Consider the following 15,595-nt stretch of genomic DNA (forward strand, 5'->3'; position numbering starts at 1 on the left):
TAGTTCCTGAATTTGTGAGGTCTTTAGAAAACATGGAGAAGCTGGGGAGGTTTTGACCCTAAAAGACCAGGAACCCCTGACACTGCAAAATCATGTTATACTCCTGTACCAAATTTCCTTTGTTCTAATGTCAGCTATTTTCCTCCTTCTCGGCCTTTTGCTGTTGGGCAGAAGCATCTTCTGACATGTGACAATTTGTCCATCAGCAAATTTATCCTCGTCTTACTTCTTCTCTACCATCTTCCCCACAACTGGTTGTCACCAGTCTATAATGAATTCAAATGGATTCTGCTACTAATTCTTCCAGTGCACCAAAACATGCTGAGTTTTACCTCCAGTTGCCTAACTGCTAGAGCACACCCAATACTATTCAATTTGTGGCTGCTTGCCCTTGGGTATTTCTGCTAATAAAACTTTGCAAACTTTACTCTCCTTCCCCAAGAGAAATGCCAGTGGTTATCCTCTCAGGACCAGGCTGTGCAACATGCTCATCAGTTTGTCTGCAAATACATTCAGCAAGCCATAGAAACGCCTGGCTGCCACCTGCACAACTAAACTTCCTTGCTCTGCGTTGAACAAGGAGACTGATAGGCAAAACTCTTGCTGACTCTGTGGTTATTGAACTGCTTGAATTTGCTACCTTTTTGAGCTGGTTTATCTTAAAGGGTCATTTGCACTTTTCGCCACATATTTATGATGTCTGTGAATGGGGAAATAGGTGAAGACTGAAATTGCCATCAGCAGGGTGATGAAGAGATTAGATTGCTTGCTCTCAGAGGTTTGCTGCTGTCCCTGTCTTTGAAGATTTCCCTCAAATGTCCACATAGTAGTGGTACAGAGAAAAGGAAAGATACTCAGTGCAAGTTAAAGGGATTACAGTGACCCACAAGCAATGACTCCCACCGATGAATTCTTTTCTCAGGCGTTCCTAAGATGTGGAGGTGAGCTCTCTCACTAGGACACCGCTCTCATTTGTGAAAGTAAAATGAAGCCAGCACAGAGACGTTGGAGATGGTGTCTGGAAAAATCCGGTAACTGAAAAGTAAGTATTTCTGACGGTCCCCATGAAGGGACACTGCTGTTTTCTGGTACTTCTCTCTGGGAAGCAGCTGTTCCTGAATGTAACTTGCTTCTCCATAAGCCTGGATTTGTCCCTTATTTTTGGATCAAAAATGGATGCAAATCTATTTGTGTTTTGGCAATGCTTTTTTACTTTATTAGCTACCCATCATTCATGCTAGATCTGAGTTGAGTGCAGGAGGTTCTGATCCTGACTAGACCCTGGGATTTAGGTTAGGGTGGCATTCTGTTCACCCAGCTTTGCCCGTTTAAAAGTTAGGAAGGTTCATCTGACTGGTCTTAGTCACCTCTTTTAAGATAACCTGAATGCTTGTCAGGAAGTCCCACTTTCCCTCCACTGAGGCTAAAGTCTAGGATGGCATCTAACTTGGGGCGTCTATGTTAAGGCAAGGGATTCCCAGGCTCTTCTTTTTTGTCTCCCTGTGTTCCTATCTTCAGCATCCTCTTCAGTCTTCTCCACTCACATCTTACTGTTCCACCCTCTTATTATCATAAGTTATTTACTCCTTCAAAACAGTGTTCTCCAATGCAATTCAGAGTTGACTTTTCAGCACCTCCTAAAATGCACCAGCTCCCTTATTTTCTTCTCCTTCCTTGAAAATTAGGAGCATGACAGATACATACTTTGGAAACAGGACACGTGTGACGGAATTCATCCTCATTGGCTTCCTGAACCCCTTTGAAGTACAAGTCACCTTGTTCATGTTGTTCTTCATTGTCTTTCTGGTGACAGTGGTTGGAAACTCTGTTATCATCGTGTTAACCTGCTCTGACTACCGTTTACAATCACCCGTGTACTTTTTCCTTTGCAACCTTTCCATCATTGAAATTCTCATCACTGTGACTGGTGCCCAAAATGATGGAAAACTTCCTCTCGGAGAGGAAGACAATTTCTTTTTATGGTTGCCTGGCTCAGAGCTACTTTTATTTCCTTCTGGGCACCACAGAGTATGTCCTGCTCGCTGTCATGTCCTACGACCGTTATGTGGCCGTATGCTCCCCACTGCACTATAGCAACATCATGAGAAAGAAGGTCTGTATGTGGCTGGTAGTGGCATCCTGGCTGTGTGGATTTTTCTCCATTTTGGTCCCCACAGTGATGAAGCTTCAGCTGCCATTCTGTGGTCCCAACACCATCAACCATTTCTTCTGTGATAGTGCCCCTCTGCTGCACCTGGCTTGTGCTGACATCCGGCTGCTGGAGTTTATTGATTTCATCATTTCACTGCCCATTCTGCTAGGTTCCCTGCTGCTGACTGTCTTCTCCTACTTCTATATCATCTGTGCCATTATCCGCACCCCTTCTGCCACAGGCAAGCAGAAGGCTTTTTCCACCTGTGCCTCTCATTTTACTGTGGTCACTATCGGCTATGGCACCTCAGTCTTTATTTATGTCCGTCCCTCTCAAACCAACTCCATGAACCTAAACAAAGTAGCATCTCTGCTCACCACTGCATTCACTCCGATGCTGAATCCTTTCATATTCAGCCTTAGGAACCAGAAGGTCAAGGAGGCATTAACGGACTTAGTCAGCAAGTGTGTAGGAGCTCACGGACTTGGCCTGAATTCACGGAGGGTTTGAACTTGACTCCGCTGGAAGACTCACAGGTATGTGCTCAGAACACACTGTTTTCTTGCAATGAAACAGCTGACAGTATCCATAAACTCATCATCTCTGATGCTGCCCAGGCTGCTGACCTCCTCCCACAACTCCTTAGCTTGGCAGCACAGCCCCTCAACGAGCACACATCTCCTGCAGGCTAGAAAACCGTCTCTCACTGCTCAAGCCTCAGCAAGAGGCCCCAGGCACTCCCTGCAGCCCAAGACCTGCTGAGCTGCATCCTCCTCCTGGAGCTCCGTCTACATCAAAGCCTCTGACGTTGCAGGGTCAGTTGCTCCAAAGGCTATGGGGCACTGTGCCCTGTGGCACATCGCTACCATAGCTGAGGGTGTGTATCCTGTTCTGGGCAAAGGTGATGGTCCCCTTCTCTGTGCCCTGCTGCACAAACTGCTGCGCAAGCTGCTGTGTCTGTTGCCTGCCTCTGTTAGGTGCACTAACAGAACACCGACAGCATCCTGGGCTGCATTAGGAAGAGCATCTCCAGCAAGTCCAGGGAGGTGACCCTTCCCCTCTACTCAGCACTGATGAGACCACGCCTGGAGTGCTGTGTCCAGTTCTGGGCTCCCCACTACAAGAGAGACATGGGCATATTGGAGCAAGTCCCGAGAATGGCCGCAAAGATTGTTAAGGTTCTGGAGCATCTGACATACAAGGAGAGGCTGAGAGAGCTGGGACTCTTTAGCTTGGAGAAGAGAAGGCTCAGAGGCAATCGTATCCATGTTTATGAGTATCTGTAAAGAATAAAGAAGGTGCAAAGAAGACGGAGCCAGACCCTTCTCAGTGGTGCCCAGTGACAGGAGCAGTGACAAGAAGCAATGAGCACAGACTGAAGCACAGGAAATTCCACTTGAACACAAGAAAGCACTTCTTTACTATGTGGGTGGCTGAACATTGGAACAGGATTCCCAGAGAGGTTGTGGAGTCTCCATCTTTGGAGATATTCAACACCCAACTGGACAATGTTCTGAGCAACCTGCTCTAGCTGACATTGCTTTGAGTGGGGGGGGGGTTTGGACCAGATGATCTCTGGAGGTCCTTTCCAGCCTCAACTATTTTATGATTCTGTGATTCTGTGACACTTGAAAAGCCTCCAGCAAGCCTGTGAACAGAGGCTTAGTTCAAAAGTAATAAACCTAAAATGTAGGTGTCCACTTATCATTAAAGGGCATGATTCATTTAGCCACAGATGTCTGTTGCCATTGGAGATGCCCTGGGACACCTGAGATATCAAATGGAGCTGACAGAGATGATGCTGGGCCTTGGGAGACCCACGCTGTTCTGGAACACCTAGCTGAAGACCAGGGGAATATTTGGGGAATCTCCAACAACAATAGGCACCTGTGCTTAGAAAACAAAAGCCCACCTAAGTCCATCCAGGACTGTCATCAGAGCTTAGGCGCCTCCCTCCCAGGTTGACGCCCATGTGGTAAACACCCAAAGGTAGATAACGTAAATCCTGCCCTTCAAAATTTGCTCAGACTGCCCAACCAATGTTGAGCGGGGTTATACCGAGAGGAGATAGCCATTCCATATGATGCTGCAACCAGGTAGGAACATTTAGTTGAGGGTTGTTATTAATTAGGGACAGCACTGATGTCGCGGATGAGTGAGGAGTGATGCACTTCACTTGTAAGAGAGAAGCAGCAATATATTTTATTGAGGTAAGATTGCATTGCACACAGAAATGCTTTATGCTGTTTGAGATTCCCTGGCTTCTTCAAGATATCTGCACAAGGCTGGCAGATTGTGTGCAGGTTCCACAGAGTCCCATGCTCTTTTGGGTGCAATACCCTGCGGTATAGAAATGGTACAAGGCACCTACATTGGGCTGAATCCTATCCAAAATGTCCAGCTGTTCTCTGGATCAAGCTAGCACCATTGCATAGCAGCCTTATCTACCTTGTAGAGAAAAACCTCTGGCCTGCTGTCCTATCTTCCACCTCATAGGCTCAGAGTGTGCTTCATAGGCTACTGTGTATGTCTTTGGGATGCCCAGGGTTAAGGTGATGACGCTTTAAAATTACTCACCATAAGCAGAGAGGAAGAACAGAACATTTTAGGCTCTAACTGTGGTCCTTCTAGTCAAAAGAAGAAGTAAGAAAAAATTGAATGCTTTCCTGTCTTCACTCCATCTCTCTCCCTTGGAATATGCCACTATTCATTGCTATTTAGAAAACATGACAAAAGTTTCATACATATGTAGGAACAATTTTGAGGATTGAGGAAAACATTTTTCAGGCTGATCCTGATCATAATATGTTTGACTTCTTTATTCGAACTTATGCAGTAGGTGTAATTGCACAGTTTGGGCTAGTGGTCTAGGAGCGTATATGCTTGCGTTCATGAATGTATACACATAGAAAGCTACTTAATTGATAATCATCTTAGCTGGAAAGCTGTTATCATGAAGCAGAGTGAAAGCATTCTGGAGATTGCTGAATTATGAAGAAAACCATAACTCTATGATGATCAAAGACACTTTTCTCCATTGCATCCCTGCTGGAAACAGGATGATTTACTTCTGAAATTAATGGATCCAGCTGGTTTACCAACAGCTGTTCACATACCTGATACCCTGATGTCATCCAGTGAATGTTTTCACTTCACTTGAGATCTCCTTTCACCAGATTTGAAAACATTCACTTCACTTCAAGTAGCTATCACTGTAGCTGAACAGGTTATCCAGGGTTCCGATACTGTCAGCGAGAAGGAAAAGGCCTTTCTAGGGTGACCAGTTCAGCTTAAGACATTTATCTTTTTGATGAGTAGAATTTGGTGAGTTGAAACCTAAGGAAGTCGCTAAGTTGTTACATAAACCCAACCCAATCTACCTGTGTGTAACAACCAGCGTCACTTAACACCAGTTCATCCTGAGAATTTATTTTTCACTTTGTACAAAAAAATAAACATGAATTCTTATTCCCACTTTCTGTCTTCCAGCAACAAAGAGTTGATTTTCCCCTGTGGGAAAATAGTTGGAATGAGTAAAAGTTAGGTTTTCCTCATTTCACTTCTGTATGTTTATCTGTAAACTTGGAAATTGAAAGGTTTTTTTCACTGTTTGGTTTGGTATGTTTTTTTCAAAAAAAAAAAAAAGAATTTCTCTACAATGATATTTTTAAAGAGTTTTCTTTTTTTAATGGAACTTTCCAAAATTCCCCATTTCTGTTTGCCAAGAGAAACAAGGAGAAAAGTGAGCTTTCAGAACCATCCCGAATCCCTTCTACTCATTTAGCAGAGGGAGGAAGCCATTTCCTTGTGAGCTGCCGGGTAGATCCAGCTGTGCGGGGGCAGTCTGAGCACATGTTTGGAGATAAAAAGAAGAATCGGATCCTCCATCATTACAATTCTCCACGGTTTAAATGAGCCAAACCATGAATTCTCATCAGGCTGTTTCTGTTGAAAATTCCCTGTAGCAGGCAGATGGAGATAAAGCTTTACACAGTCGGAAATACTGAAAAGAAGCCTTGAACGAGCATCTCTAGATGACCATATGTGACAACTCAGTTGCTGGTAGGCATTTAAGATTCTTTCATGATAAAGGAAGGTCTCATTCAGTTGTAAGTAGTTTCTACGTTCCTCTGAACAAATGTCTGCTTTGATGTGGGAATTGCACCCCAGTCTCCACTGACCGCACTGACTAGTTCTCCACTGATCACTGTGGTGGGAGTGCAGACACCTTAGGTGGGTTCAAGACTAGCACAGATTTCAATGTTTTGCTCCAACCTGTGAGGGTACCAGGAGGGGACAGTTTGCACAGCTGCTCTTTGAGCAGCCTATTCATTCGCTCTATCAATTCTGCCCCTTGCGGATGGTAGGGTGTGTGATATGTCCAGGCTATTCCTCGCTCTCCAGACCAATTTTGAATGTCATTCCCTGTGAAATGAGTGCCCTGATCACTTTGGACTTCCACCTGGGAGCCATATAACCTAATCAAGCCTTCTAATGCCTTAGTGGTGTGAGCCTGGGTAGCTGCAGTGCAGGAGTGGGTGTACAATAGACCAGAGCAGGTATCTACAGTGGTCAGGACATAGCTGTGCCACTGGCTCTCCGGTAAAGGTCCAATATAATCAATTTGCCAGACATAGAAAGGTTTTTGTCCTCTGTGGCTATAATGCTTTTTGGTGTGCAACCACTGTGGAGCTGAGCGGGTACAAGGGGGGCAACGCTGCCTGGCCTGTTTTTGTGCCGCTGGCAGCTGCCCCTCTGTGCACACTGCTGGCAGGGCAGTGGGTGTCGCGGGTCCCCCCCTGCACTCTCCGGGCTGCTCGCCGTGCTCACCCACCCCCGGGGGCTGCGTGCGCTGCTCCGGCTGCAGCTGCAGCCACCGCTGGAGCAGCTCTGCGCTGGGTTTTCTGTCCACCTCCCCCCATGGCACGCTGGCTCGCAGCAGGTCTTGGGACATAGTGCCACGACTCACCATTTCTTTCTTTTTCACGTTTACCTGCCTGTTTCCCAAGTTCCTATCTCTGCTAACGGAGGACACCTCTGCTAACTGAGATAGCAGCGCTGTGACTTCCCCCACTGTACCACCCCCCCCACCAATCACAGGTAGCACCATTGCTTTAAGATGGGGTGGGGCAGTTCGCAGCATCCTAGTCCAGATGGTTTTGCTCGTGGGGATCTGATCCGGTCCAGTAAACTCAGAGGAGTAAATTTCGGACAGCATTCCTAATTGCTGCAGCTGCTTTATTCCTCCTGCCATAGCAGTCCACCTGGTGAGCCCGACATCGATGTCCACGGCAGTCGGCCAGGTTCACCGCACCATGCCCAGCACCCACTCCATTAGGGAGGGAAAATTTTCTGGTTTTGCTGCTGCAGGGTGCGGAGGGGGTTGCGCAGCCTGGCATCCTGGCACAAAGCCCCTGTCTTGTCAAGTTCCCCTCTAATAAAATAAACCACATCTGACCCAGCATCCCACAACCTTAACAGCCACTCTAGTAACCCTTCACGGGGCTGCTGCCTGTAGCGCCCCTGCTTATCCTGCAGCTCCGATGCTTTAAAATCACCAGCAGTTGTGGTCCCTTCAAATTGACTGCATGCAGTCTGGTAAGCCGCTGCTCTGCCACCGGCCAGGCAGCTGCCTCCCCTTCATGCTCTGGGTCTGACTCCGAACCAGGGAGGTCGTCACAGTCCCAGATATTGCCATCCCAAATATTCATTCACCACTTCTAATTTTTCAAATATACTTCAGAAAGGAAACAGACGGGTCTTTTTCAAAGTATTCATAAATGCACTCTGTAGTACTGAATGCACCTTTTTGGTGAAAAGAAATGAAAAAATGGAAAGGCTGCATCTCTGATTACTATGGTATACTGAACCAAAGTTAGTGTAAGTCTGTACTACTTTTAGAATGACAGCCTATGAAGCAAAAAAACCCCCATGCATTTCTGTTTAATGGTAACTCCTTTATACAACTAAAATTGGAGACCATAAAAACAAGCACTCAGAAGTACCATCTTCTGCATCTGAAATATAGTCTATCTAAGAAAGAAAACACATGGAAGCTAATATCAAAGGTAATTCACAGGTGGTGGGAAATGCAAAGAGCAACAAAATCCATTTTGGTGTTTACAGAATGCTTTGTCTTTTTTTTTTTTTTTTTAAATATATATTCTCCATGATTTCCATCCTCTATTTGATTTGGGCTTTCCTGTCCCATGAGCTGATGCTTAACCAAAGATAGAAGACATTCCAGATGTCTTGTGAAACACATATAATTATGCAGCTTAAATGATTTAGATCATAATAGGTCACCTTTCAGGAAGGGTTCCTTGGAGGAGTTTACTGAAGATAACACTTCTGAGATCTGTCAAATCCCAAGTTTTCTTAGACGAGAGGCATAGCAGTTGCCTCTCTCTCCTCTTAATAAAGGCTTATTGGGGGGGTAGTAGCAATAAACATGATTGGTGTGGACACTCCTTTCTTCTAATATGGCAGTATTCTAGAAACTCTTTGCTTCTAAAGCAGTAGTATCCCCCACTTAGCACTTAATTAACCATCCAAGTAACTCCCCAGTGCAGTGAAATAAGGGGCTGGGGGGTGGGGGGGAAGGCAGGGTCCTGATCTCTTCCTGCCAAAGGGCTCGCTCCTTGGGCATCTCTGCTGCAACCTGCACACTGCGCACTGCCCCGGCACCAACACAAGACAGCCAGGGGCTGACATCCAGGAGGAGACCACAGAGAACAGTTTTGACACGATGAGATATATTTCTCTAACATAGTTAACAAGGAAATGGTCTTGTCATGATGGAGCGCTCAGAGGAACTCTTGCGAGCAGCAATGCCACAGTTGTTACCTTTCCAAATGGGTAAATAAGGAAAACTTCCCAAGACAAAGTATTTCTTCAGGAAAGAATTGGCCTCTTACAACCACTTCTCCCAGATGTGCATACTACAGTGAGTAAGGTTGCAAGGCCTCAGAGCTTATTGTTATGCTGAAAACGAAGCAAATCCCAACATTGCTTTTGGACCTGAAAATACTCGCCTGATGCTCAAGCACTTTCCTCTAAGTCAGCAAGAAATACTTGTAGGGTCATAGTTGAGGATCAGCTTGCAAAGTTGAAACGGTTTTATGCAAATAACTCTGCAAGGCTCCCCCCAGAGTTATGGTCCTCACCTTTGCACATGCTCCTCTCTTCTCTGAGGGAGTTGTTTCTAACCTGGCAGGTCAGCTGTCCATCTCAGCTGAGCACATTTCGCAATGTGTCACTAGGTTGGCTGAGGCCTGCAGTTTGTGAAACTCTTGCCAGGATCTCCTGCCAGGATGACCTAACTAAACCCCCAGGTTCAGCTGCTCGGAGACAAGTAGCACCACCAGCACCCAAGCCATGGGCCTGCTGCTGGTCTATCAGCTGCTAAGGCAGGAGTGACCTTGCATGCACATGCCCCAGCCAGGAGCCTGCTGCTAGCCTATTGGAGGCTGAGACAGAAGTAACCTCCCAAGCAAGAACACAAACCTTCTCCATCAGAGAAGCTGAAAGGCCATCAGCAGCCGTGTGGGCTTGGGAGATGATTGTAAGATGGTCGCCTCTAGCTGAGCAGCTGATAGGCCAGCACTTGGCTAATGCTTGGGGCAATTGGTTGTGAGGTCACTTCTGCCTGAAGACCTGATAAACCACCAAGAGGCACAGGGCTGGGATGTTGATGGTGAAGTCATTTAGAACTGAGCGGCTGAGAGGCCAGAAACAGTTGCAGGGCTTGGATGGTGACTGTGAGATCACTTCTATCTCCGCCGCTGACAGGCCAGCAGCAGGCACATGGCTCACATGGTGACTGTGAGGTCATTTCTGAGTATGTGACTGGATGGAAGCAAGAGCATGCTGATGTCATTTCCCTAAGAGAAGGAGAAAGATGAGCAGCAGGCCCCCTGGCTTGGCAGGTGCTTATGAGGTCCGTTGTGTCTGGTCAGCTGAAAGGCCAGCAGGAGGCTGATGGGTGGGGACGTTTTTATAAGATTAATAGTTTCACAGAAGCTCCTCAGATGGGAGGAGGTCCATGACTATAAAGGTGAGAGTGAGGGCACTTCTGCAGGTGATGGAGCAGGAGCAGGCATGTGGGTGGGAAAGTGACTGCGAGGTCATTTCTGTGGGTGAAGCTGATAGGCCAGCACTTGACTCCTGTCTGGGGTAAGTGGCTGGGAGGTCCTGTCTGCCTGAGCACCTGATGGGCACCAACAGGCACAGGGCTGGGATGCTGGTTTCCTGGTCGCTCCTGTCTCTGGTGGGTGCAACTCGCCCTGTACAGAGAGTGAGGAGTGGCATGGACAGCCCTGGGCTGGGAGCTGTTTGGGGCCACTCTGTGCGAGACGCAAAAATATCTTTTTTAATGGTGAAGGCCTGATTCTAAAAGTAATGTCTAGAAAATGTCTTTAAAAAGTGAAAGAAGAGAGAAATTAAGAAAATGATAGAAAGCAAAGAAATGTTTTGTTACACTTTTCAGCTTTTAAAACTCTTTGTGTTCTTACCATCCTTCTTTGCATTGCTGTCTTTTTTTAATATACTAGTCTTTTTTTTTTCTTTTTTTTTTAAGGAAAGCAATTTTTCAGAACTGGGGTGGGATGCAGTCATAGGGCCATGGGTGTCTGGTGCCACTGTAGGTGCCCTGGTCCCCTTTGCCCAGCCTCCATCCGCAGCTCCGAGGGGCTCCAGTCTCCTGCAGGTCCCCCAGGCAGGAACCTCAGATGCACATGCGCCTCTCCAAGTGCCACTGGATGCCTGAGCTCTGCCTGGAAAGGTGAAGAACTGTTTTCAACATTAAAAAAATATGAACACACTTTTGTCAGCTAAAATGATTGAATAATTGTAATACAAATGTCAGTGTTTTCCCATGATGAAATAATGGAAACTTTCAGGAAGGGGATGAATGTCAGGAGAAGAAATATTGATAGGCCCCTCAACTTGCATTACCACTGCTCTGCCTATTATGCTGTGGATATGGTGTCAGTAATCTCTCACATGTCTTCACATGTCCTGATTAAATCGATCATTTCTGAAGTTCCCTTTGCATCAGACTGTCTGGGCATATGCGCTTCCCATTGCTTTCCAGTCTTCCTCCTCCCCTTGCTCTTTAGCCATTCAGATCCTTCGCAGCTCTCTAGTAGCTGCTCCGAGCTTCAGGGAGTCTGAAGCTTGCCTCAGCTTTCAGGAGTCGTATTGTCTCTTTAGCCAACTCCTTAGCTGTGCTTCTATCTATCCTTTTCTATCTATCTGTCCAAAACATTTCAGGGAATGTTATTCCTTGTAGAAAGTGGACCTCACTGGAGGCAGCTTGGACTTAACATACAGTTGGGGAGTGTATTCTACTTTTTATTAAACTGTATCATATTGTAATTTTGTTTGTTTGCCATTAAGAAAAATCCTCCTGTGCCTGCAACTAGTTCTCTAAGGAAAGCAGGTGGGAATTGGTGCCTAGGAGCTGTAACATTCAGCTATGGACTTGAGTGGGAAAAGGTTAGATTTTAACAGCAGTGCTCTAAGTCCCCAGTGGCTGACGAGGGAAATGGCAGGGCTGGGGAGGTGAGGAGGAAGGTTGTTCATACATGTCTCCTTTCAAAAATGCTGCTTTTCCTACATGTCCGCACTTCATTATGGTAGAGACACTCTGGATCAGTATGAATTGGAGAGTGTGGCTATCGGTTATTCTGAAAGCTGAAAAATAAAGCTTAAAAAGCAGAAATCCTTTCTTTTTCAGGAGCTCATTGAAATCTTCCTCCTGCAAACTCTCCAATTAGCCACACAAGGATTGAAGAACTGAAGAAAATTGTGGCGAGTGACATGGCTCCTCAGGGCTTTTGGCATTTTAATGACCCCTCGGGTGGGTTTGGTGCTGAGCCCATGAAGCTCGGATACTGAGAGGAGATTGAACAAACCACTCAAGAAGTTAAAGTCAGAAGTAAATCCTAAGGTTTCTTGGAGCGTTAATGGGTCCCACTGAGGGCCCTTACGAACAAAGTCTCCCCGGGGCTGATCAGAGCGGAAAGTTGGAGACATTGATTGCAGGTAGGCAAAAGAAATGTGCAGGTGGCTCTGATGCCAAGTAAACCGTGATGTGTTTTATCAAGCAGATGGGCCAGACACTGACAGCCAGCCCCTGGGTAGGGTGATCCTTTCCCTCGTGCTTTGCTTGGGGCTCTTTGTGGGGGCAGTGTGAGGGTGGAGGTGTGCAATGCCGAGTGCAGCGCAATGATACGGCACCTCCTGGGCTCCCTGGAGGGGAGAAGGCAGTGAGGCCATGCTTTAAGGAGGTGGCGTTTTTGGTAGGCCTCCGTGGCAGAGACAACGGCCATAGCCAAGAGGACAAAGACCTCAGTTCTGTCAGAGACTTTCAGCCTTGGCAGTGCCCTTGGCCACCTCTAACAGAAGTCATCCTATGCTGTCCCAAGCCTGCACCTGTTTCCCTGCAGACTGCAGACACCCAACCTGCTTCCCCACCTTGCTCTCACCCCGGGATCTCCCTCCCTCCCTTCAGTGATGTCTCTCTGTCCTTGCTTGCTTTTCCTTGAAACACAAAGCCATGGACTGATCGCAGCCTCCCTCTGCGTGACCTGTAGCACCACCCTTCAAGTGACATTCCCTTTTCCTGATGTTACATCTGAACACCACAAGTTGCTCTTTGTGGCTGTTTACCATTCTCATGGTCTTTCCCATTACCAAGAAAAGCTCCATCATCTCTGAAACCACCCTTCAAGCAGTAACAGGCTACTACTACTGCCTTGCACCTCCACTTTGGCAGCATAAAGAAGCCCAGGGCCCTCAACCTCTCCTCATGGACATGGTTATACCCCCCTAGTCACAGGACTTGACACTTCTCTTGCAAATCTTCATGAAGTGTCTGTTGTCCAGGTCACCCAAGTTTCTCAAGGTCCCTCTGCACTGAAGCTCTTCTGTGTCGAAAACAAAACAGCGCCAATAGGGAAAGGATAAGCAAGGGTGAGCATGGGAGGGGATCAAGATGGTAAAAGACATAAACTTAGAAGGGGGAGAAGAAAAAAAAAGGGGGGGGGATTAAAAGTGAAGCAAAGGATTCACTGGGGCTGCTTTGGGGATTCCTGCCAAGAAGGCCTGCATCTGAACAACCCTGACTGCAGGAGGACAAGAAAGCTGACCTACTTCCACTGTCACAGGGAACCTGTATGCTTTCTGCAATAGTGAAAAGTGAAGACCCGGAGGGGAAAGAATCACAGACTCCTTCAGGGTGCAAGGGACCTCAGGAGGTCTCTAGCCCAATCTCCTTGTTCACACCAAGGTCAGCTCTGGCATCAAACCAGGTTGCTCGGGGCTTCATCCAGTCTGCTCTTGGAAACCTCCAAGTGAGGAGACTGCCCAGCCTCTCTGGGCAACCAGCTCCAGTGCTTGACCATCCTCGTAGTGGAAAAGCTTTTCCTCATCTCTTGCATGAACATCCCTTCTTTCAACTTATGCCCATTGCCTCTTGTCCTCCCACCACGTACCATGGTGAAGAGCCTGGCTCCATCTTCTTGATGACCTCCCTGTAGCCATTGGAAGGCTGTTATGTGATCCCTCCAAATCCCTCTCTTCTCCAGGCTGAACAAGCCCCATTTCCTCACAAAGAAAGTGCTCCAGCTCCCTCAATAGCTTGAGGGCCTTACACCAAATTCGCTTCCAGTTGTCAACCTCTTTCTTTTCCTTGGGACTCTGTACATGGTCTAATGAATACTGACTAGAAGAGGATCATCATTTCCCTCAGCCTCCTGGCTGTGCTCCTGCTCATACAGATATGGATGCTTTTGGCCTCCTTTGCTGCCAGGGAATGCTCCTGGCTCATATTTTGCCTCCTGTCCACCATGTCCTTCAGGTTCTTTTCTGCAGAGCCACTCCCCAGGCACTCAGCCCCCAGCCTGTAACACTGGGGGCTGCTGGTTTATCCCGGGTGCAAGACCTGGCATCTGTTCTTGATGAATTTCGTCAGGTTCCTGACAGCCCCTTCCTCCTGCCTGTCTAGGTCCCTCTGAAGGGCAGCCCTCAAGCATAAGACTGCTCCCCCGCACCTCCACTTTGGGGTCATCTACAAGCATGATGAGTGTTGCCTCCTCCGTGTCACTAATAAAGAAAATAAACAGGAACAAGCTACTGGAGACGTCAGTGGTGCTCCACTTCTCTCTGACCACCAGGATAGGTACTACTACACATTCACCACTGCCCTCTGAGCATGATCATCCAAGCAGCTTTCTACCCATCTGTGGTCTGCCCTTCTAAAATGCAGCATTCTAACTTGCGTACAAGAATATTGTGGGAGACAGTGTCAAACGCCTGGCTAAAGTCTAGGGAAAAGACATTTACTCCTTGCCATCCACAAATATGTTATTTATTAATCATAGAAGGCCATCAGGTTGGTGAGGCACAATTTACACTGGGTAAATCCATGCTGACTGTTCCCTATCACCTTCTTCTCCTTCATGTGCCCAGAAATGTGATCCAAGAGGATTCTCTCCATGACATACTCCTCGCCAAAGTAAGGTTGAACTGCCTGCAGCTCCCCAGGTTGTCCTGTTGGCCTTTTCCGAAGACGGATGTAACATTTGCCTTTCTGCAGTCATTGGGACCTCTCCCCATCTCCACAGCCTTCGAAAGATGATAGAGAATGGCCTTGCTATGATAGCAGTCAGCTCTCACAGCACCCTCGTGTGCAGCCCATCCAACCCCATCGACTTGTACAGTTTGAGTTCTCCCAAGTAATCCCTCACTAATCCTCATCTCCTGTTGGCTGCTTTTCTCCTCAGGAGTCCTGACTCAAGGCAGAACAGCCTGGCAGACCTTGTGTGTGAAGACTGAAGCTAACAAGGGGTTGAGGTCCTCAGGCCTATCTGCATCTGCTGTTACTAGATTCCCTGCCCCACTCAGCAGTGAGCCCACCTTTTCCTTTTTATTCTTACTGAAGCAGTAGCAGCTCATCTTCATGCCTTTGACATCCCCTGAAAGCGCCTATCCTAGGGGAGCTTTGTCCTCCCTAACACCGTGCCTGTGTTGCCAGACAACATTTCTAAATTTCTCCTTTGCAGCCTCTCCCTCCTTCCCCTTTCCGTATGCTGCCTTATTGCACTGGAGCTCAAGCAGAAGATCCCGGTTTAGCCAAGCTGGTCCCCTGAGACGTCTGCTAGTTTTACTGAGTATTATTATGAACATCCTTGTGTTTGGCAGGTGCTTTCCTTAAAAATCTTCCAGCTTTCCTCAGCTCCATTGCCCTTCAGAGCTGCCTGCCACGGGATGCGCCACCAGTGCCCTGCAGAGGCCAAGGGCTGCTCCTCTGAAGCCCAGTGTCTGTACTCTGCTTCTATCCTTCCTCAAGATCTGGCACTCCACTATTTCATGGGCATTGCAGCCAAGGTTTCCACTGATGATCACATCCCCGATCACTTCTTCCTTGTTTGCGAGTAC

The 15,595-nt window shown here is 47.3% G+C and overlaps 1 pseudogene; it reads left to right on the top strand.

Annotated features, from left to right (window-relative positions):
* Positions 1–1,689: 1,689 nt before the first annotated feature.
* LOC136996329 (olfactory receptor 6M1-like) lies at positions 1,690–2,662 on the top strand (annotated as a pseudogene).
* Positions 2,663–15,595: the final 12,933 nt, after the last annotated feature.

Source organism: Apteryx mantelli, unplaced genomic scaffold, assembly GCF_036417845.1.
Source record: "Apteryx mantelli isolate bAptMan1 unplaced genomic scaffold, bAptMan1.hap1 HAP1_SCAFFOLD_34, whole genome shotgun sequence".
In the NCBI taxonomy this organism is placed as follows: Eukaryota; Metazoa; Chordata; class Aves; order Apterygiformes; family Apterygidae; genus Apteryx; species Apteryx mantelli.